Genomic DNA, 22323 nt, shown 5'->3' on the forward strand with positions numbered 1-22323 from the left:
ATACATTATTATGCCTTATAGGTATTATACCTATAAGCCACATCCATACGATTGCTTAATATAAATATATGTATAATTTTTTATACATATTTTTTTTTATTTATGTATGGTTTTTTATTCATATCCATATACTGTATTCACTTTTATATGGATATGATTGGCGTTTTATATAGTATTGACAAAATCATAAGTTTGACCAATACGAGGAGAGGTCCGCCAACGACCACCTCCCTATAGGTGTTTTTGGACACGCTGTCTCCCATTCGACTGCTTACTATACTAGGGGCTGCCCGCTCCGTATGATATTCTCTCGTATAACAAGAGAATGCAAGAAATATTCGTATTTTATGAATATAATCCATTTATTTTTCAATATCCATACGTTTTACTTAGTTTTTTGTACGGTATTGACAAAATCCTATGCATTTGCATAAGATTTATTTTGCCACAATTTATAGTACTAGTGCCGCCCTCACTAGGTATAAATATCTCATTTCGCTAGTAGTGTATGGGCAAATTCTACTAGCTATTCTCATAAATGCCTTCTTTATGCCATATCTATACAATTTATGCACTTTTATATGTATATTTGCTAATATTATACATTATTATGCCTTATAGGTATTATACCTATAAGCCATATACATACGATTTCATTTTTTTATTTATATATGGTTTTGTATTTATAACCATATACCGTATTTACTTTTATAAGGATATGATTGGCGTTTTATATAGTATTGACAAAATTATAAGTTTGACAAACACTTTTTTAAGTCTTTTAGTTAAAATTGTCATTTTTAATTGACTATCTAAACACTAGATATATTTGCACATGGAGCAAAGAGTATAAAAATTGGTCGCGTCACTAATAATATCGCGATACATTTTTACTACCATCAAAATACCACATACGTTTATATGTCCTCTTTATTTAATTTGGTTTCTAAACCTCAGGAATAGTTTTAATTATATGTGCGCTCTAAGTTGAATGAATTTCTTGAATCTCTTTACTTGAATTTCTAAGACTTAAAAATATTTATAAATAGATGTCCTATTGCATAATATTTTTTTATCGCTTCACTTATAAAATAACGATCCTGCCTTTCTACCTTTGAATAAACATTCATATAAACATGGAGAAAAAAACGTTCGCGTCACTAACAGTATGTGACGATAAAATTTTGCTAACATTAAAAGGAACATATTTTATATGTCAACTCTTAGTTGAATTGGTCTATTGCTTAAGATTCTAGACCTTAGGAATATTTTTATATTATATGTTTGCCAATCTTCGCGTCACTAAAAAGATGACGATTCATATTGTTATTATTAGATGGTCGAGTTGTACTTATATTGATATGTTAATCAAATTGGTCTCTTACTTGAAAATCTAGACCTTAGGAATATTTTTATATTATATGTTTGCCAATCTTCGCGTCACTAATAAGATGACGATTCATATTGTTATTATTAGATGGTCGAGTTGTACTTATATTGATATGTTAATCAAATTGGTCTCTTACTTGAAAATCTAGACCTTAGGAATATTTGTATATTATATGTTTGCCAATCTTCGCGTCAGTAATAAGATGACGATTCATATTGTTATTATTAGATGGTCGAGTTGTACTTATATTGATATGTTAATCAAATTGGTCTCTTACTTGAAAATCTAGACCTTAGGAATATTTTTATATTATATGTTTGCCAATCTTCGCGTCACTAATAAGATGACGATTCATATTGTTATTATTAGATGGTCGAGTTGTACTTATATTGATATGTTAATCAAATTGGTCTCTTACTTGAAAATCTAGACCTTAGGAATATTTTTATATTATATGTTTGCCAATCTTCGCGTCACTAATAAGATGACGATTCATATTGTTATTATTAGATGGTCGAGTTGTACTTATATTGATATGTTAATCAAATTGGTCTCTTACTTGAAAATCTAGACCTTAGGAATATTTTTATATTATATGTTTGCCAATCTTCGCGTCACTAATAAGATGACGATTCATATTATTATTAGATGGTCGAGTTGTACTTATATTGATATGTTAATCAAATTGGTCTCTTACTTGAAAATCTAGACCTTAGGAATATTTTTATATTATATGTTTGCCAATCTTCGCGTCACTAATAAGATGACGATTCATATTGTTATTATTAGATGGTCGAGTTGTACTTATATTGATATGTTAATCAAATTGGTCTCTTACTTGAAAATCTAGACCTTAGGAATATTTTTATATATGTTTGCCAATCTTCGCGTCACTAATAAGATGACGATTCATATTGTTATTATTAGATGGTCGAGTTGTACTTATATTGATATGTTAATCAAATTGGTCTCTTACTTGAAAATCTAGACCTTAGGAATATTTTTATATTATATGTTTGCCAATCTTCGCGTCACTAATAAGATGACGATTCATATTGTTATTATTAGATGGTCGAGTTGTACTTATATTGATATGTTAATCAAATTGGTCTCTTACTTGAAAATCTAGACCTTAGGAATGTAATATATAAAGGATTAAAAATTCGCCACAAAGCCAAGCAAACAATCAATGCATACAAATAGATTGTTGGTTGAACTTTATATAAGAAGTTCAACACAACAAATAAATTATGCAATTTTATTATCGAATCATCAAGCAAAGGATAAGCTTCAGTGGATCGCAGTATGGCAGCTGCTCAACCACTTACAACACCTTGCCTGTTACAAAAGTCGTTTACAATTGATTCTAGGCTTTGTCATTGTATTAAATAATGCTTTTATATGTAACTAGCGCGGCATCAGGTGATCAAAGATCCTCCCAATTTACTATGTTACAAATTACATTGGCATCACATCCATTGTCGTTTAAAAAGTAAATTATAAACTTTAAATGGTTTAGAAGCCATACAATGCAAATTGCCCCTTATTTATCATTGCAGTCCAGCACGGATACGACCTTAGAGGCGTTCAGGCATAATCCAACGGACGTAGCGTCATACCACTGTTCGCTCGAACAAGTATTGTGCCATTGGTCCGTACCTGCGGTTCCTCTCGTACTACGCAGGAATGCTGTCGCAACAACGTTTTGTCATTAGTAGGGTAAAACTAACCTGTCTCACGACGGTCTAAACCCAGCTCACGTTCCCTTGCATGGGTGAACAATCCAACGCTTGGTGAATTTTGCTTCACAATGATAGGAAGAGCCGACATCGAAGGATCAAAAAGCGACGTCGCTATGAACGCTTGGCCGCCACAAGCCAGTTATCCCTATGGTAACTTTTCTGACACCTCTTGTTAAAAACTCTTTAAACCAAAAGGATCGATAGGCCGAGCTTTTGCTGTCCCTGTGTGTACTGAACACCGAGATCAAGTCAGCATTTGCCCTTTTGCTCTATGTGTGGTTTCTGTCCGCACTGAGCTGGCCTTGGGACACCTCCGTTATTATTTGAGAGATGTACCGCCCCAGTCAAACTCCCTACCTGGCAATGTCCTTGAATTGGATCATACCTGAGTAATTGGAGTTATACCAAATTTTCAAATCAAAAATACATAAATGCACCGTTTTATTAAAGAATTTGTTTGCGATTATATAACAAACTCGTGATACTTTGATCAAGAAGCTTGCATCAAAACCCAATACCATAAGATATAATAAATATATCCGTATAATGGCTAGGAAATGATACACGTTCCATTTAATCAAGTAAGTAAGGAAACAATAAGAGTAGTGGTATTTCATTGGCGATACCAAACCGAGGTCTAATATCTCCCACTTATTCTACACCTCTTATGTCTCCTTACACTGCCAGATTAGAGTCAAGCTCAAAAGGGTCTTCTTTCCCCGCTAATTATTCCAAGCCCGTTCCCTTGGCTGTGGTTTCGCTAGATAGTAGATAGGGACAGTAGGAATCTCGTTAATCCATTCATGCGCGTCACTAATTAGATGACGAGGCATTTGGCTACCTTAAGAGAGTCATAGTTACTCCCGCCGTTGACCCGCGCTTACTTGAATTTCTTCACTTTGACATTCAGAGCACTGGGCAGAAATCACATTGTGTCAACACCCGCTAGGGCCATCACAATGCTTTGTTTTAATTAGACAGTCGGATTCCCCAAGTCCGTGCCAGTTCTGAATTGATTGTTAATTGATAATCGTTATAATTAATAAGAACTAATTGGTTTAACCCAATTAGTATTCTTAAAAATTTTAGCAAGAAAGTTCCACAATTGGCTACGTAACTAAACTATCCGGGGAACAAGTAACTAACATAAATGCTAGAAACTCTATTTACCCAGAACGAGCACATAAACCATGTTATTGTTTCCCAATCAAGCCCGACTATCTCAATCTTCAGAGCCAATCCTTATCCCGAAGTTACGGATCTAATTTGCCGACTTCCCTTACCTACATTATTCTATCGACTAGAGACTCTTCACCTTGGAGACCAGCTGCGGATATTGGTACGGCCTGTTGAGAAGTTTGCGTGTCCCCACCATAAATTTTCAAGGTCCGAGGAGAAAATATCGACACAACAGTATATGTCATGCTCTTCTAGCCCATCTACCATATCTCTCTGCGAAAGACTTCCATGGTAGTACGGCTATAAAACAGAAAAGAAAACTCTTCCGATATCTCTCGACGGCTTCTTTATGGTCGTTCCTGTTGCCAGGATGAGCACGAGGCCCATATTTAATAACAAACGGATACTCAACAGGTTACGGAATTGGAACCGTATTCCCTTTCGTTCAAAATTATTCAAGTATATTAATTTAGCTAGATTTTATATAATATATATATTTGTTTGGCATTTGTATTTTACTTGAAAATTTTCGGCTTTCGCCTTGAACTTAGGACCGACTAACTCGTGATCAACCACTGTTCACACGAAACCCTTCTCCACTTCAGTCCTCCAAGGTCTCATTCGATTATTTGCTACTACCACCAAGATCTGTACCAATGGCAGCTCCATGCAGGCTTACGCCAAACACTTCTACGCATACCATTGTACCTTCCTACTCACTAAAGTTTCAAAATTTATATTACAAGTAATATAAATCATCTACTTTAGCGGTAATGTATAGGTATACAACTTAAGCGCCATCCATTTTAAGGGCTAGTTGCTTCGGCAGGTGAGTTGTTACACACTCCTTAGCGGATTTCGACTTCCATGATCACCGTCCTGCTGTTTTAAGCAACCAACGCCTTTCATGGTATCTGCATGAGTTGTTAATTTGGGCACCGTAACATTACGTTTGGTTCATCCCACAGCGCCAGTTCTGCTTACCAAAAGTGGCCCACTGGGCACATTATATCATAACCTTGAACTTCATATCAAGAAAGTTAAGGTTCTTACCCATTTAAAGTTTGAGAATAGGTTAAGATCGTTTCGACCCTAAGGCCTCTAATCATTCGCTTTACCAGATAAGATTATTTTATATAATATTAAAATGCACCAGCTATCCTGAGGGAAACTTCGGAAGGAACCAGCTACTAGATGGTTCGATTGGTCTTTCGCCCCTATACTCAATTCTGACAATCGATTTGCACGTCAGAACTGTTTCGGTCTTCCATCAGGGTTTCCCCTGACTTCAACCTGATCAAGTATAGTTCACCATCTTTCGGGTCACAGCATATATGCTCAAGGTACGTTCCAGTTAGAGGCATAAATAATATAAATATCATTATACATAACTATATAGAACGCCCCGGGATTGTGTTAATTAGCTATAAATAGTTAAAAAACTAATCCCATTATTAGTCAAGTTAATTACGCTATTAGGTTTATATCCCAATAACTTGCACATATGTTAGACTCCTTGGTCCGTGTTTCAAGACGGGTCCCGAAGGTATCCTGAATCTTTCGCATTGTTAATCCTACAAGTGCATATAATAAACACAAAAATCAATGATAATTATGCCATTATATAATTCCGAAAAATTAACGCACTGTATTCATATAAATCTATCAGCACTTTATCAAATTAATAACATTTATTCTGTGTTAAAATGCAAGCAAATTAATTTGAATAAACTATAAGTTATATTTTATGATAAATTTGGTATGCTAATAGATTACAATGTCCTTATATGGAAAAAATGCACACTATTATCATAATATTGTTTAAATATTACAATTCTAATGATGAATTTTCCATAACGGATATTCAGGTTCATCGGGCTTAACCTCTAAGCAGTTTCACGTACTGTTTAACTCTCTATTCAGAGTTCTTTTCAACTTTCCCTCACGGTACTTGTTTACTATCGGTCTCATGGTTATATTTAGTTTTAGATGGAGTTTACCACCCACTTAGTGCTGCACTATCAAGCAACACGACTCTTTGGAAACATCATCTAGTAATCATTAACGTTATACGGGCCTGGCACCCTCTATGGGTAAATGGCCTCATTTAAGAAGGACTTAAATCGTTAATTTCTCATACTAGAATATTGACGCTCCATACACTGCATCTCACATTTGCCATATAGACAAAGTGACTTAGTGCTGAACTGATTTCTTTTCGCTCGCCGCTACTAAGAAAATCCTTGTTAGTTTCTTTTCCTCCCCTAATTAATATGCTTAAATTCAGGGGGTAGTCCCATATGAGTTGAGGTTGTGTATAACTTTTATATGCAATTAATTCTTTATATATAATGATAAAACATTTTATTAAATTCGTTATATTAATTATATCTGTATATAAATGGCATTTGTTTGATTTAACGAATCAACGAAGAACAATAATATTGTCAACGGTTTTCTATTTTCTAATCATTAATAAGAGACAATTCTAGATAAATTTTTATGCTAGACATTTCTCAGTATCATTTGATTGAAAAAGAAAATATTTCTCTTCGTTTTTCACATTCAAATTATTTACTAATGTGAGATAATGTTTTTCATATATTTTTTAATATTATGAATAAAATAATTAAATTATTATTATCCAATAATATACCATATGCTTATAAAATTTCATTATAAAATTTGTATAAGCAACTTAATTAGCATAGTCTTACAACCCTCAACCATATGTAGTCCAAGCAGCACTATAAAATTAATTAAAGTACATAACAGCATGGACTGCGATATGCGTTCAAAATGTCGATGTTCATGTGTCCTGCAGTTCACACGATGACGCACAGTTTGCTGCGTTCTTCATCGACCCATGAGCCGAGTGATCCACCGCTTAGAGTTTTATAAATTGGTTTCTTAATTTTGTCAAATATGTTTTTATTGAAAGAAATTAAAAATACACCATTTTACTGGCATATATCAATTCCTTCAATAAATTTATTTTTATACCTAAAACGAATGCTGCGAAATGTCTTAGTTTTATATAACCAATATATATCAAAGTATTTCTTTTTAAATTGCATTTATTGTAAATAAATATATATATATATATATTAATACTTTTTTAGCGATATAAATTGAAATTTATATAAAACATTAACCTGTATAAAACCAGGTACAACATTGTACATTTTAGGTTGTTGCATTATCCAATGTATGCGCATAACTGAGATGAACAATACATATCGCAACGCGTGTATATTATGGTCCATATACACACAGTATTTTAATTGTGTTTATATACAATAATAATTTAATATTATTATTTTAATAATTCGATTTGCTTGTTCGAATTTTTATTTGTTTGTTTTGGCTGCTTATTATTTCTCTCATATGTATTAAATACAATATATAATTTTAATATTTGCATTATTTCGATTTGCTTGTTCGAAATTTCATTTGATCTATATTAGATCATATACATTTTGGCAATTCATATTTTATTTGTATTACTATAATGTATTTATTATAATATAAACAAATATTTTATTAACGGTAAGGATATACAATAATAATTTAATATTATTATTTTAATAATTCGATTTGCTTGTTCGAATTTTTATTTGTTTGCTTTGGCTGCTTATTATTTCTCTCATATGCATTAAATACAATATATAATTTTAATATTTGCATTATTTCGATTTGCTTGTTCGAAATTTTATTTGATCTATATTAGATCTCATTATACATTTTGGCAATTCATATTTTATTTGTATTATTATAATGTATTTATTATAATATAAACAAATATTTTATTAACGGTAAGGATATACAATAATAATTTAATATTATTATTTTAATAATTCGATTTGCTTGTTCGAATTTTTATTTGTTTGCTTTGGCTGCTTATTAATTTCTCTCATATGTATTAAATACAATATATAATTTTAATATTTGCACTATTTCGATTTGCTTGTTCGAAATTTCATTTGATCTATAATAGATCTCATATACATTTTGGCAATTCATATTTTATTTGTAATACTATAATGTATTTATTATAATATAAACAAATATTTTATTAACGGTAAGGATATTAAAACATTAATGATCCTTCCGCAGGTTCACCTACGGAAACCTTGTTACGACTTTTACTTCCTCTAAATAATCAAGTTCGGTCAACTTTTGCGAAACAACCGTAACACGCAAGGCGTCACAGTGATCACGTCCGGAGACCTCACTAAATAATTCAATCGGTAGTAGCGACGGGCGGTGTGTACAAAGGGCAGGGACGTAATCAATGCGAGTTAATGACTCACACTTACTGGGAATTCCAAGTTCATGTGAACAGTTTCAGTTCACAATCCCAAGCATGAAAGTGGTTCAGCGGTTTACCCGGACCTCTCGGTCTAGGAAATACACGTTGATACTTTCATTGTAGCGCGCGTGCAGCCCAGGACATCTAAGGGCATCACAGACCTGTTATTGCTCAATCTCATTATTGCTAGACGCAATTTGTCCATTTAAGAAGCTAGTGTCCTTATAATGGGACAAACCAACAGGTACGGCTCCACTTATATAAACACATTCAAACACAATAAACATTTTACTGCCACCATGAATGAAGGCTATATAAGCTTCAACACCATAATCCTGAAGATATCTATTTAATATATTTGAGTCTCGTTCGTTATCGGAATTAACCAGACAAATCACTCCACGAACTAAGAACGGCCATGCACCACCACCCATAGATTCGAGAAAGAGCTATCAATCTGTCTTACACACTTATGTTCGGACCTGGTAAGTTTTCCCGTGTTGAGTCAAATTAAGCCGCAGGCTCCACTCCTGGTGGTGCCCTTCCGTCAATTCCTTTAAGTTTCAGCTTTGCAACCATACTTCCCCCGGAGCCCAAAAGCTTTGGTTTCCCGGGAAGCGACTGAGAGAGCCATAAAAGTAGCTACACCCAATTGCTAGCTGGCATCGTTTATGGTTAGAACTAGGGCGGTATCTGATCGCCTTCGAACCTCTAACTTTCGTTCTTGATTAATGAAAACATCTTTGGCAAATGCTTTCGCTTAAGTTAGTCTTACGACGGTCCAAGAATTTCACCTCTCGCGTCGTAATACTAATGCCCCCAAACTGCTTCTATTAATCATTACCTCTTGATCTGAAAACCAATGAAAGCAGAACAGAGGTCTTATTTCATTATCCCATGCACAGAATATTCAGGCATTTGAAGCCTGCTTTAAGCACTCTAATTTGTTCAAAGTAATTGTACCGGCCCACAATAACACTCGTTTAAGAGCACTAATGCAGGTTTTTAAATAGGAGGAACATATGAAAAAATACAAGTATCTAAGCACATGTAAGAACTCCACCGGTAATACGCTTACATACATAAAGGTATAGTACTAACCACAATTGTAAGTTGTACTACCCGTATGAAGCACAAGTTCAACTACGAACGTTTTAACCGCAACAACTTTAATATACGCTATTGGAGCTGGAATTACCGCGGCTGCTGGCACCAGACTTGCCCTCCAATTGGTCCTTGTTAAAGGATTTAAAGTGTACTCATTCCAATTACAGGGCCTCGGATATGAGTCCTGTATTGTTATTTTTCGTCACTACCTCCCCGAGCTGGGAGTGGGTAATTTACGCGCCTGCTGCCTTCCTTAGATGTGGTAGCCGTTTCTCAGGCTCCCTCTCCGGAATCGAACCCTGATTCCCCGTTACCCGTTGCAACCATGGTAGTCCTAGATACTACCATCAAAAGTTGATAGGGCAGACATTTGAAAGATCTGTCGTCGGTACAAGACCATACGATCTGCATGTTATCTAGAGTTCAACCAATATAACGATCTTGCGATCGCTTGGTTTTAGCCTAATAAAAGCACATGTTCCATAAGGTTCATGTTTTAATTGCATGTATTAGCTCTAGAATTACCACAGTTATCCAAGTAACTGTTAACGATCTAAGGAACCATAACTGATATAATGAGCCTTTTGCGGTTTCACTTTTAATTCGTGTGTACTTAGACATGCATGGCTTAATCTTTGAGACAAGCATATAACTACTGGCAGGATCAACCAGAATAATGTTTTTATTCATATTTCATTCATATTTTTTGAATAGAAATTAGCAATATATATGTTGTTATAGATTTTATTTCTATCGAATACGGCCATTTTTATATAGCATTCGTATACGTTTGTTTTCCAATTTATACTTGTTTCGCCACTAATAATAACAAGTTTTTATTGATGTCAAAAAGAATCATATTCTTTATAAACACAATATTTATTTTTCATATATTTTCTTTATATATGCACATTTCATTCTAAAATATCATTTTTGTTCGACATACATAATATATTGTATCCACACATGTACAATTTTTGTTTAACCAATATAAGATATTGAGTTAATCATTTGTATTTTGACGATAAATTTAAAATTTATCTATATATATCCATATAAGTCTCTGGTAATATATAAAATAGAACCGAGTGTATATATATAATTATTACTACTATATTTATTTCTTAAATAATATATACTTATATATTATTTATATATATACTCTTTATTATATATTATATAATTTCTTAAATAACTCTCTTAATAGCTATTTTTTATTATCAACAATATAAGTTGATATTAATATTGAAAATGTATTCATAATTACATTTTTATATTTCTTTGGTAGACTTTTATGTACTATTATTATTTAATAATACACATATAATATAAATCATGTTAGCCTACCTCCTAAAATTAACGATAAAATTCGGAAACAATTTGTTATTCTATGTACAATAGAAACTTGGCCTTTGTTTCAACGTTATTATCTTTGGGCTTAAAATATTAACCGCGGAGCCAAGTCTCGTATTCAAATAAATGAATAAAGAAACAAATTTGACGGATAATATCTTCTCTACTGACATATGTCAATAGCAGACGGCCGGCCCATTGACCATCCTATAGTAGTTTTTGGACACGCTGTCTCCCATTCGGGTATATTCAATTTACTTTGCCACTCACCCATATAGTGTTCTCTTATATAATAAGACAACGCACTTTTATATTCATTATATGGATATATTGCCTTCCTCATATTTGCCACACCACCTATAGTAGTTTTTGGACACGCTGTCTCCCATTCGGGTATATTCAATTTACTTTGCCACTCACCCATATAGTGTTCTCTTATATAATAAGAAAACGCACTTTTATTTTCATTATATGGATATATTGCCTTCCTCATATTTGCCACACCACCTATAGTAGTTTTTGGACACGCTGTCTCCCATTCGGGTATATTCAATTTACTTTGCCACTCACCCATATAGTGTTCTCTTATATAATAAGAAAACGCACTTTTATTTTCATTATATGGATATATTGCCTTCCTCATATTTGCCACACCACCTATAGTAGTTTTTGGACACGCTGTCTCCCATTCGGGTATATTCAATTCTCTTTGCCACTCACCCTTATAGTATTCTCTTATTTAATAAGAATACTAAAATACTTCTCATATTATAGATGTAATCTATTAACTTCTCAATATCCATACGGTTTATGTATGGTATTGACAAAATCCTATGCATTTGCATAAGATTTATTTTGCCACAATTTATAGTACTAGTGCCGCCCTCACTAGGTATAAATATCTCATTTCGCTAGTAGTGTATGGGCAAATTCTACTAGCTATTCTCATAAATATGTCACTTATATGCCATATCTATACAATTCATGCACTTTTATATGTATATTTGCTATATTATACATTATTATGCCTTATAGGTATTATACCTATAAGCCACATCCATACGATTGCTTAATATAAATATATGTATAATTTTTTATACATATTTTTTTTTTATTTATGTATGGTTTTTTATTCATATCCATATACTGTATTCACTTTTATATGGATATGATTGGCGTTTTATATAGTATTGACAAAATCATAAGTTTGACCAATACGAGGAGAGGTCCGCCAACGACCACCTCCCTATAGGTGTTTTTGGACACGCTGTCTCCCATTCGACTGCTTACTATACTAGGGGCTACCCGCTCCGTATGATATTCTCTCATATAACAAGAGAATGCAAGAAATATTCGTATTTTATGAATATAATCCATTTATTTTTCAATATCCATACGTTTTACTTAGTTTTTTGTACGGTATTGACAAAATCCTATGCATTTGCATAAGATTTATTTTGCCACAATTTATAGTACTAGTGCCGCCCTCACTAGGTATAAATATCTCATTTCGCTAGTAGTGTATGGGCAAATTCTACTAGCTATTCTCATAAATATGTCACTTATATGCCATATCTATACAATTCATGCACTTTTATATGTATATTTGCTATATTATACATTATTATGCCTTATAGGTATTATACCTATAAGCCACATCCATACGATTGCTTAATATAAATATATGTATAATTTTTTATACATATTTTTTTTTATTTATGTATGGTTTTTTATTCATATCCATATACTGTATTCACTTTTATATGGATATGATTGGCGTTTTATATAGTATTGACAAAATCATAAGTTTGACCAATACGAGGAGAGGTCCGCCAACGACCACCTCCCTATAGGTGTTTTTGGACACGCTGTCTCCCATTCGACTGCTTACTATACTAGGGGCTGCCCGCTCCGTATGATATTCTCTCGTATAACAAGAGAATGCAAGAAATATTCGTATTTTATGAATATAATCCATTTATTTTTCAATATCCATACGTTTTACTTAGTTTTTTGTACGGTATTGACAAAATCCTATGCATTTGCATAAGATTTATTTTGCCACAATTTATAGTACTAGTGCCGCCCTCACTAGGTATAAATATCTCATTTCGCTAGTAGTGTATGGGCAAATTCTACTAGCTATTCTCATAAATGCCTTCTTTATGCCATATCTATACAATTTATGCACTTTTATATGTATATTTGCTAATATTATACATTATTATGCCTTATAGGTATTATACCTATAAGCCATATACATACGATTTCATTTTTTTATTTATATATGGTTTTGTATTTATAACCATATACCGTATTTACTTTTATAAGGATATGATTGGCGTTTTATATAGTATTGACAAAATTATAAGTTTGACAAACACTTTTTTAAGTCTTTTAGTTAAAATTGTCATTTTTAATTGACTATCTAAACACTAGATATATTTGCACATGGAGCAAAGAGTATAAAAATTGGTCGCGTCACTAATAATATCGCGATACATTTTTACTACCATCAAAATACCACATACGTTTATATGTCCTCTTTATTTAATTTGGTTTCTAAACCTCAGGAATAGTTTTAATTATATGTGCGCTCTAAGTTGAATGAATTTCTTGAATCTCTTTACTTGAATTTCTAAGACTTAAAAATATTTATAAATAGATGTCCTATTGCATAATATTTTTTTATCGCTTCACTTATAAAATAACGATCCTGCCTTTCTACCTTTGAATAAACATTCATATAAACATGGAGAAAAAAACGTTCGCGTCACTAACAGTATGTGACGATAAAATTTTGCTAACATTAAAAGGAACATATTTTTATATGTCAACTCTTAGTTGAATTGGTCTATTGCTTAAGATTCTAGACCTTAGGAATATTTTTATATTATATGTTTGCCAATCTTCGCGTCACTAAAAAGATGACGATTCATATTGTTATTATTAGATGGTCGAGTTGTACTTATATTGATATGTTAATCAAATTGGTCTCTTACTTGAAAATCTAGACCTTAGGAATATTTTTATATTATATGTTTGCCAATCTTCGCGTCACTAATAAGATGACGATTCATATTGTTATTATTAGATGGTCGAGTTGTACTTATATTGATATGTTAATCAAATTGGTCTCTTACTTGAAAATCTAGACCTTAGGAATATTTGTATATTATATGTTTGCCAATCTTCGCGTCAGTAATAAGATGACGATTCATATTGTTATTATTAGATGGTCGAGTTGTACTTATATTGATATGTTAATCAAATTGGTCTCTTACTTGAAAATCTAGACCTTAGGAATATTTTTATATTATATGTTTGCCAATCTTCGCGTCACTAATAAGATGACGATTCATATTGTTATTATTAGATGGTCGAGTTGTACTTATATTGATATGTTAATCAAATTGGTCTCTTACTTGAAAATCTAGACCTTAGGAATATTTTTATATTATTTGTTTGCCAATCTTCGCGTCACTAATAAGATGACGATTCATATTGTTATTATTAGATGGTCGAGTTGTACTTATATTGATATGTTAATCAAATTGGTCTCTTACTTGAAAATCTAGACCTTAGGAATATTTTTATATTATATGTTTGCCAATCTTCGCGTCACTAATAAGATGACGATTCATATTGTTATTATTAGATGGTCGAGTTGTACTTATATTGATATGTTAATCAAATTGGTCTCTTACTTGAAAATCTAGACCTTAGGAATATTTTTATATTATATGTTTGCCAATCTTCGCGTCACTAATAAGATGACGATTCATATTGTTATTATTAGATGGTCGAGTTGTACTTATATTGATATGTTAATCAAATTGGTCTCTTACTTGAAAATCTAGACCTTAGGAATATTTTTATATTATATGTTTGCCAATCTTCGCGTCACTAATAAGATGACGATTCATATTATTATTAGATGGTCGAGTTGTACTTATATTGATATGTTAATCAAATTGGTCTCTTACTTGAAAATCTAGACCTTAGGAATATTTTTATATTATATGTTTGCCAATCTTCGCGTCACTAATAAGATGACGATTCATATTGTTATTATTAGATGGTCGAGTTGTACTTATATTGATATGTTAATCAAATTGGTCTCTTACTTGAAAATCTAGACCTTAGGAATATTTTTATATTATATGTTTGCCAATCTTCGCGTCACTAATAAGATGACGATTCATATTGTTATTATTAGATGGTCGAGTTGTACTTATATTGATATGTTAATCAAATTGGTCTCTTACTTGAAAATCTAGACCTTAGGAATATTTTTATATTATATGTTTGCCAATCTTCGCGTCACTAATAAGATGACGATTCATATTGTTATTATTAGATGGTCGAGTTGTACTTATATTGATATGTTAATCAAATTGGTCTCTTACTTGAAAATCTAGACCTTAGGAATGTAATATATAAAGGATTAAAAATTCGCCACAAAGCCAAGCAAACAATCAATGCATACAAATAGATTGTTGGTTGAACTTTATATAAGAAGTTCAACACAACAAATAAATTATGCAATTTTATTATCGAATCATCAAGCAAAGGATAAGCTTCAGTGGATCGCAGTATGGCAGCTGCTCAACCACTTACAACACCTTGCCTGTTACAAAAGTCGTTTACAATTGATTCTAGGCTTTGTCATTGTATTAAATAATGCTTTTATATGTAACTAGCGCGGCATCAGGTGATCAAAGATCCTCCCAATTTACTATGTTACAAATTACATTGGCATCACATCCATTGTCGTTTAAAAAGTAAATTATAAACTTTAAATGGTTTAGAAGCCATACAATGCAAATTGCCCCTTATTTATCATTGCAGTCCAGCACGGATACGACCTTAGAGGCGTTCAGGCATAATCCAACGGACGTAGCGTCATACCACTGTTCGCTCGAACAAGTATTGTGCCATTGGTCCGTACCTGCGGTTCCTCTCGTACTACGCAGGAATGCTGTCGCAACAACGTTTTGTCATTAGTAGGGTAAAACTAACCTGTCTCACGACGGTCTAAACCCAGCTCACGTTCCCTTGCATGGGTGAACAATCCAACGCTTGGTGAATTTTGCTTCACAATGATAGGAAGAGCCGACATCGAAGGATCAAAAAGCGACGTCGCTATGAACGCTTGGCCGCCACAAGCCAGTTATCCCTATGGTAACTTTTCTGACACCTCTTGTTAAAAACTCTTTAAACCAAAAGGATCGATAGGCCGAGCTTTTGCTGTCCCTGTGTGTACTGAACACCGAGATCAAGTCAGCATTTGCCCTTTTGCTCTATGTGTGGTTTCTGTCCGCACTGAGCTGGCCTTGGGACACCTCCGTTATTATTTGAGAGATGTACCGCCCCAGTCAAACTCCCTACCTGGCAATGTCCTTGAATTGGATCATACCTGAGTAATTGGAGTTATACCAAATTTTCAAATCAAAAATACATAAATGCACCGTTTTATTAAAGAATTTGTTTGCGATTATATAACAAACTCGTGATACTTTGATCAAGAAGCTTGCATCAAAACCCAATACCATAAGATATAATAAATATATCCGTATAATGGCTAGGAAATGATACACGTTCCATTTAATCAAGTAAGTAAGGAAACAATAAGAGTAGTGGTATTTCATTGGCGATACCAAACCGAGGTCTAATATCTCCCACTTATTCTACACCTCTTATGTCTCCTTACACTGCCAGATTAGAGTCAAGCTCAAAAGGGTCTTCTTTCCCCGCTAATTATTCCAAGCCCGTTCCCTTGGCTGTGGTTTCGCTAGATAGTAGATAGGGACAGGTGTGTCTCGGATCCCTCCGAACTTATTTAACGTGACGTGTTCCGCACTGAAGGGATTACAGCCACGGCATTCTAATATACCCACAAGGGAGTATATAATGCAAGGGTCTGGGTTAAGCGCCAAACCAACGCCCTGGACTAGAAGCTATAGCTATGTACATAGCAACCACCCCAGTAGCAATTTAAGTACTTGCTTGTCGGGCAAGCACTCCCCCTTGCATAGGGGCGAGATCTATCTAAAATCTCTACTGTTCTTTGGGTCGCAGCACCCGAGTTGTATTAACGCAACATCCACGTCGAGCCCGGGGACTCTACCCGCGATATAGGTGTCAACCACAGCCACCACGAAACTCCCACTAGGGGGCCGACCTCAATGAGTAGCCTTGGAGAACCACTCAACCCGTGGCACCGAAATTTCAGGCTCGGTGGGCCTCACCCCTTCAGCTCCGACAAGCTCGGATGGGGCAACCATGTCATATTAGTCGCCTCCTACGACAAGCAATGACAAGCTGTGGCAGTATTCTTCGACGTTGCCACACGGCAAGGGGGTTTTGGGACTATTGTCCCGGCGCCTGCGGTTCATCCCTCGTCGCTTCCATCCTACGCCTCGAGAAGGCAGCATCAGCAAAAGCTCCTAGGAGACGCATCCGTTCTGGGGTCTCGACTACTCCTGCGACGTTCCATCGTTCTTGGACTCGAACAATGCCAAGGGCATCCAAGTCACGCAAATCGCTATAGAGGCGGCACTCACATAGTACGTGAAGCCAGTCCTCACTCTCCTCTCCACATGAGCATGCGGTTGTGGTGCTGAGGGTTCTACCATGGAGGAAAGCGTTGAACGACCCGTGTCCTGTCAGCAAGAATCCGGCTCTTAAGGTGAAGACAAAGTCCTTCCTCTTGTAGACGAACGCTGCCTCTGGGAAAAACTGGCGAGTCACAAAACCGTGAGCCGCTTGGTCCCATCTGAGTTGCCACTCATTTAGCAGACATTCGTCTAGCAGAGCCATCTTGGATTTCCAGTCCAACACAGACAAGTCCTGTCCATAGAGCCAGTCGCTCTCGTCCAGGGGAACGTGCTTTCTGAGCTTAAACTTCACTGCCATCCTGTGAGCATCTAAATCCATTGGAGGAGCACCAGCAAGCACCTGCAGTGCCACCGTGGACACTGTGCGGCATACCGGTAGGCATCCTAATAGGATGGTCCTCTGGCACGAGGTGAGGAGTCTTAAGGACTTGCCCTTGCTCGCCGCCTTGTACCAGACCGAGGCACCGAAGAGTGCACAGGGGACCATGAGTCCGCTGTATATCGTCCTCTTAGCACGGGAGCTGAGCCCCCAATCGACTCGGAGCACCCGTGCTAGCCCTCCGGCAACTCCAGCCAGCCGATCTCTGAGAGCAGAGATATGCGGGAGAAAGCTCATCCGCTCGCCGACTAAGATGCCAAGGTACCGGCATTTGGTGACGTATGGCAGGCTTGCTCCAGCAAACCGTACCGTCGGTCTCCTAGTGTCTGAAAGATTCCCTTTCAGCAACATGATTGCCGTCTTGCTGGTTGACACACTCACTCCAACCTCAGCTCCCCAGGCTCCCACGATGTCCATCAACTGCTCACCCTTTCGCTCCAGATCGGCACGGGAATTCCCATCGACGAAAAGTAGCAAGTCATCTGCAAACGCGCTCAGAGCACAATGTGGCTCCAGGCGCTGAAGCAGCACATCCATCAGTAGGTTCCAAATAAATGGACCACTGACGGACCCTTGCGGGCAGCCCCGTGTAACCGACACTGTGGCCGCTTCGTAACTGCTGATGATACTGGCACTTCGACCGGAGAAATAACTTTTCCACAAGTCTATCTCTCGACAGCCGACGTCGATAAGCCGATCCAGCACCGCGTTCCACTCAACATTGTCGAAGGCACCCTTGAAATCAACAAAGATTCCCAGCACCCTCCTCTCGCGGCTGGTGGAAACGGTGTTTTTAGCGTGCATCCACGCATCCTCAACGCAGCGTCCAGGCCGAAATCCAAATTGCCATCTGCAGCCATCCGGTAGCACATCCTTCAGTCGATTCACCATGATCCCTTCCAGCACCTTTCCGAACACTGGCAAAAGGCATATGCCACGATAAGAGGCAGGATCGCTCCTGTCCTTATCTGGCCCCTTTACCAGCGGTATCACTCTCGGGTGTTTCCACTCGGCAGGAAAATATCCTTCCGAGAGGCATCGAGAGTACAACTTCGTCAGGTGCTGAGGGATAGCACGCCATACCTCCTTGACGATCCCACCCGTGATGCCGTCCATTCCCGGCGATCGCCGGCTTCTCAGCTTCGCGACGCTGGTTGCCACCTCGAAGGCTTCGAGGGTCGGTGGAGCAGCAGGAGTTATACCCTCACGCACTGTGGATTCCGCAACAGGGAAGAAGTTGCGGAGGAGTATATCTGCGCAGTCGTGCCATGTCGTAAGTAGCGCGCCGTTCGACCTAAGACATCCAAGATCGGTTGTCTTTTTCCGGCCTCGGCATATTCGGTAGGCGTGCCCCCATGGATCATCCTTGTGCCGTCCCACGAAGTCCCGCCAGTTTTGTTCCTTTGTCATCAGGATAAGCTTCTTATACTGGCCTGAGGCAAGCCTTAATCCAGCGGCAAGTCGCTCAACATCGCCGGTGCCACTCCGACGAGCTGCCTGCAGCCTGCGCCTCAGTCTCCTGACCTCTTGGCGCTTGGTACTCAGTTCAGGATTCCACCATATTACGTTTCCCCTTGCTGCAGGTATCCTGCGCCCTATTACCCTGTCGCACACTTCGTGTACGATGGAGCGAAGGGCTGACACATGATCATCCAACGGCGATTCCTCCAGTTCCTCGAGACATTCAGCTACATCCCTTAGTTCTACTCTGAATCTTCGCCAACTTGCATTGGAGAGCCTCCATTGCGGTACCGGAGCTAGGCTCTCAACGGTACTGCTTGGATCTGGAGTAACCTCAACAGTGATGATGTTGTGGTCACTCAGCTCCCAGAAGTCAACTCTCCATTCGTATGTTGCCCACACACGCGCTGCTTCGTTGGTGAAGGTCACGTCGATATCACTTCTGGAGCGGTGATTATCGAACGTGAACACCTGGCTGGCCGTATTAAGCACACAGACACCGCTTGCGATGATCCACTCGTCCATGTGCTGTCCCCGTTCGCGATTCAGACGGTCTCCAGAGTTAGCTGGAGTTTTGCTGAACCACATCGGGGAAACCGCATTCGCATCAAGTCCGAGGATTGTCGGTGTCCTGCTGGCTAGCAGCAGAACCGTATCCAGGTAGTCAGTGTAGGGCTGCAGGGCAGCTGAGTACTGGCAGTATACGGAGGACAGAAAAATGGTGCCGTATTTTCCTGTGACACTCACGCACACTCCATAATCCGTCGTCAATGTCTCGATGGGCATGCAGATGGCAGACGGGTCGTCCACGATGATGGCAGCTTTCTTCCTTTTGTCAGCGAAGATTCTCATGCCTCCAGGGAGTCCAGTGAGACGCTTGCCTGCGTCCACATAGGGCTCCTGAATGAGTGCGAACAGGTGGCCAGCATCTCTCATCCGCTTTGCAAGCTCGATGACAGCGCAACGGCCTCGACCACAATTCGCTTGGATGAAGCTGAACATGTTAATGTCTAGCTTGCACCCTGGCTAGCACAGCGCTATATATCGGGCATCCACCCGAGAGCATATAGTGCCCCGAGGGTAGCCCTTTATGGCGGCAGTTACGGCAGTCCACCGCATTTTTGCACTTCGCCGCGACGTGGTCGTTCTGTCCGCACTGGCGGCAGACCTGGTTTTCTCTAGCGTACCGACACTCGCTGACTTTGTGGTCAAAACCAAGGCATCGGTGGCACGCATAGGTGCGCACTTGAGAGCGGCAGCGGTAAGAGAACCACTTGATATACACCCTCCCGCTTTCGAGAACGGCCAACGCCTGATCATCTACTTCCAGCGTCACGTTTATAGTGGCGCTGTTAGCTGCTGACCAGGGCTTGGTCGCCAGGACTACCGCCTTCTGGAACTCCTTCAGCGACATCTCCTCGAAGTTTTTCTCTTTTAACTCCATCATGAACTCATCCGGCGTCACAGTGGTGTCCACATCCTGTACCGTCACCCTGGGTTTTGCGGCAGTGTTTTTGGACACCTTAAGGCCCACCTCAGCGAATTTTGCGGAGGCAACGATTTTCGACATCTCCGCCTGCGATGGCGTGCGAATAATCGCGCCGCCCCGCTTCAACTCTCGCACCTCATGCACTCTGACGCCCAAAGCAGGCGCTACCTCTTTGCGGACCTTGTCCGCAATTTGCCTCCCTGATAAGGCCGGATCATCACATGCAACGACTGCCGACCAGGTCTCCCGGATTTTCCGCGGTGCGGCTACAGGGGCATAGGGGGCGACAGGGGCAGCAGGTGAGGCGATAAGGTGCGCGCCTCTAGCAGCGGCGGCTGCGTATGAGACGGCCGAGGCAACCGGTGCCTGCTTCTTAAGGCGGTCCTCAAGCACTCCAATCCGTATAAGGAGGGCTGCAACAACCTCCTCGTAGCGGTTGGCTACGGACTGCACCTTCACATTTGTGGCCGGGTTGGCATAGGAGACCATGAACATCCTACCGATCTCCGATCGGATGTCCCCCATCTCGGCAGCGACGGCACCATTACCTCTCCACTCCCTATCCGAGAAGGATTTTAGAGGACTGGCTGGTGCAACGAAGGTCTTCTCGTGTTCAGCAGAGGATGCAGCAGCGGCGGGGGCTGCGGGAGCGGCAGGGGCTGCGGGAGCGGCAGGGGCTGCGGCAAGGGCAGCGACAGGGGCAGCGGCAGCGGCAGCAGCAGGGGCAGCGGCAGCGGCAGCGGCAGCGGCAGGGGCTGTCGCAGTGTCAGCGGCAGTTGCATCCAGTGCCATCAACTTGCACCTAGAGGCGTCCCTCAGCGGCGCTTTATTGCGCTTACCTCTGGGTCGTCCTCTGCCCCCACTGCTTCCCCTACTACTAGCACTCTCACTGCCAGAATCTCCAACATCCATTTTGGGTGGCGCCATCCGCCGGTTATCGGCAGTTCCAACCCAAAAGTTTTTCCACCAAGGACTTACCCCTTTATTATCAGCTGGTCGGAAAGCTCTATCAGCTGATCAGCTGATAAAAGTTTAGCGATGACACAAACCGCACAGCTGTTTTAGGCAAAATGTGCCTAAATAAGCCTAACGCCTCTCTCAAGAGAGCGCCTCTCTCGTGACACACGTGGCGCAATGGAAAATTTCCAATGGGAAAAACCCAATTTCACCCGGTTTCACCACTTTTACACAGGGAAAACACGCGCACTGGGTTCGCAGGCACAAAACACGAATTTTCGTGCTGTTTCTAGCTTCGTATCTGGTCTCTATCAGTCAATATTGGCTACACTCG

The 22323-nt window shown here is 38.5% G+C and overlaps 3 non-coding genes across 3 annotated transcripts; all 3 read right to left on the bottom strand.

Annotated features, from left to right (window-relative positions):
• Positions 1–2654: 2654 nt before the first annotated feature.
• Positions 2655–6625, bottom strand: LOC127011942 (large subunit ribosomal RNA). The gene has a single exon (XR_007765401.1). It is a non-coding gene; the product is annotated as a large subunit ribosomal RNA (ribosomal RNA).
• A 402-nt stretch (positions 6626–7027) lies between these two features.
• On the bottom strand, positions 7028–7206 carry LOC127012024 (5.8S ribosomal RNA). The gene has a single exon (XR_007765447.1). It is a non-coding gene; the product is annotated as a 5.8S ribosomal RNA (ribosomal RNA).
• Positions 7207–8410: 1204 nt separating this feature from the next.
• LOC127011896 (small subunit ribosomal RNA) lies at positions 8411–10405 on the bottom strand. Its single transcript, XR_007765354.1, has one exon. It is a non-coding gene; the product is annotated as a small subunit ribosomal RNA (ribosomal RNA).
• Positions 10406–22323: the final 11918 nt, after the last annotated feature.

The sequence above is a fragment of the Drosophila biarmipes genome, unplaced genomic scaffold (assembly GCF_025231255.1).
Source record: "Drosophila biarmipes strain raj3 unplaced genomic scaffold, RU_DBia_V1.1 ptg000016l, whole genome shotgun sequence".
Lineage (NCBI taxonomy): Eukaryota > Metazoa > Arthropoda > Insecta > Diptera > Drosophilidae > Drosophila > Drosophila biarmipes.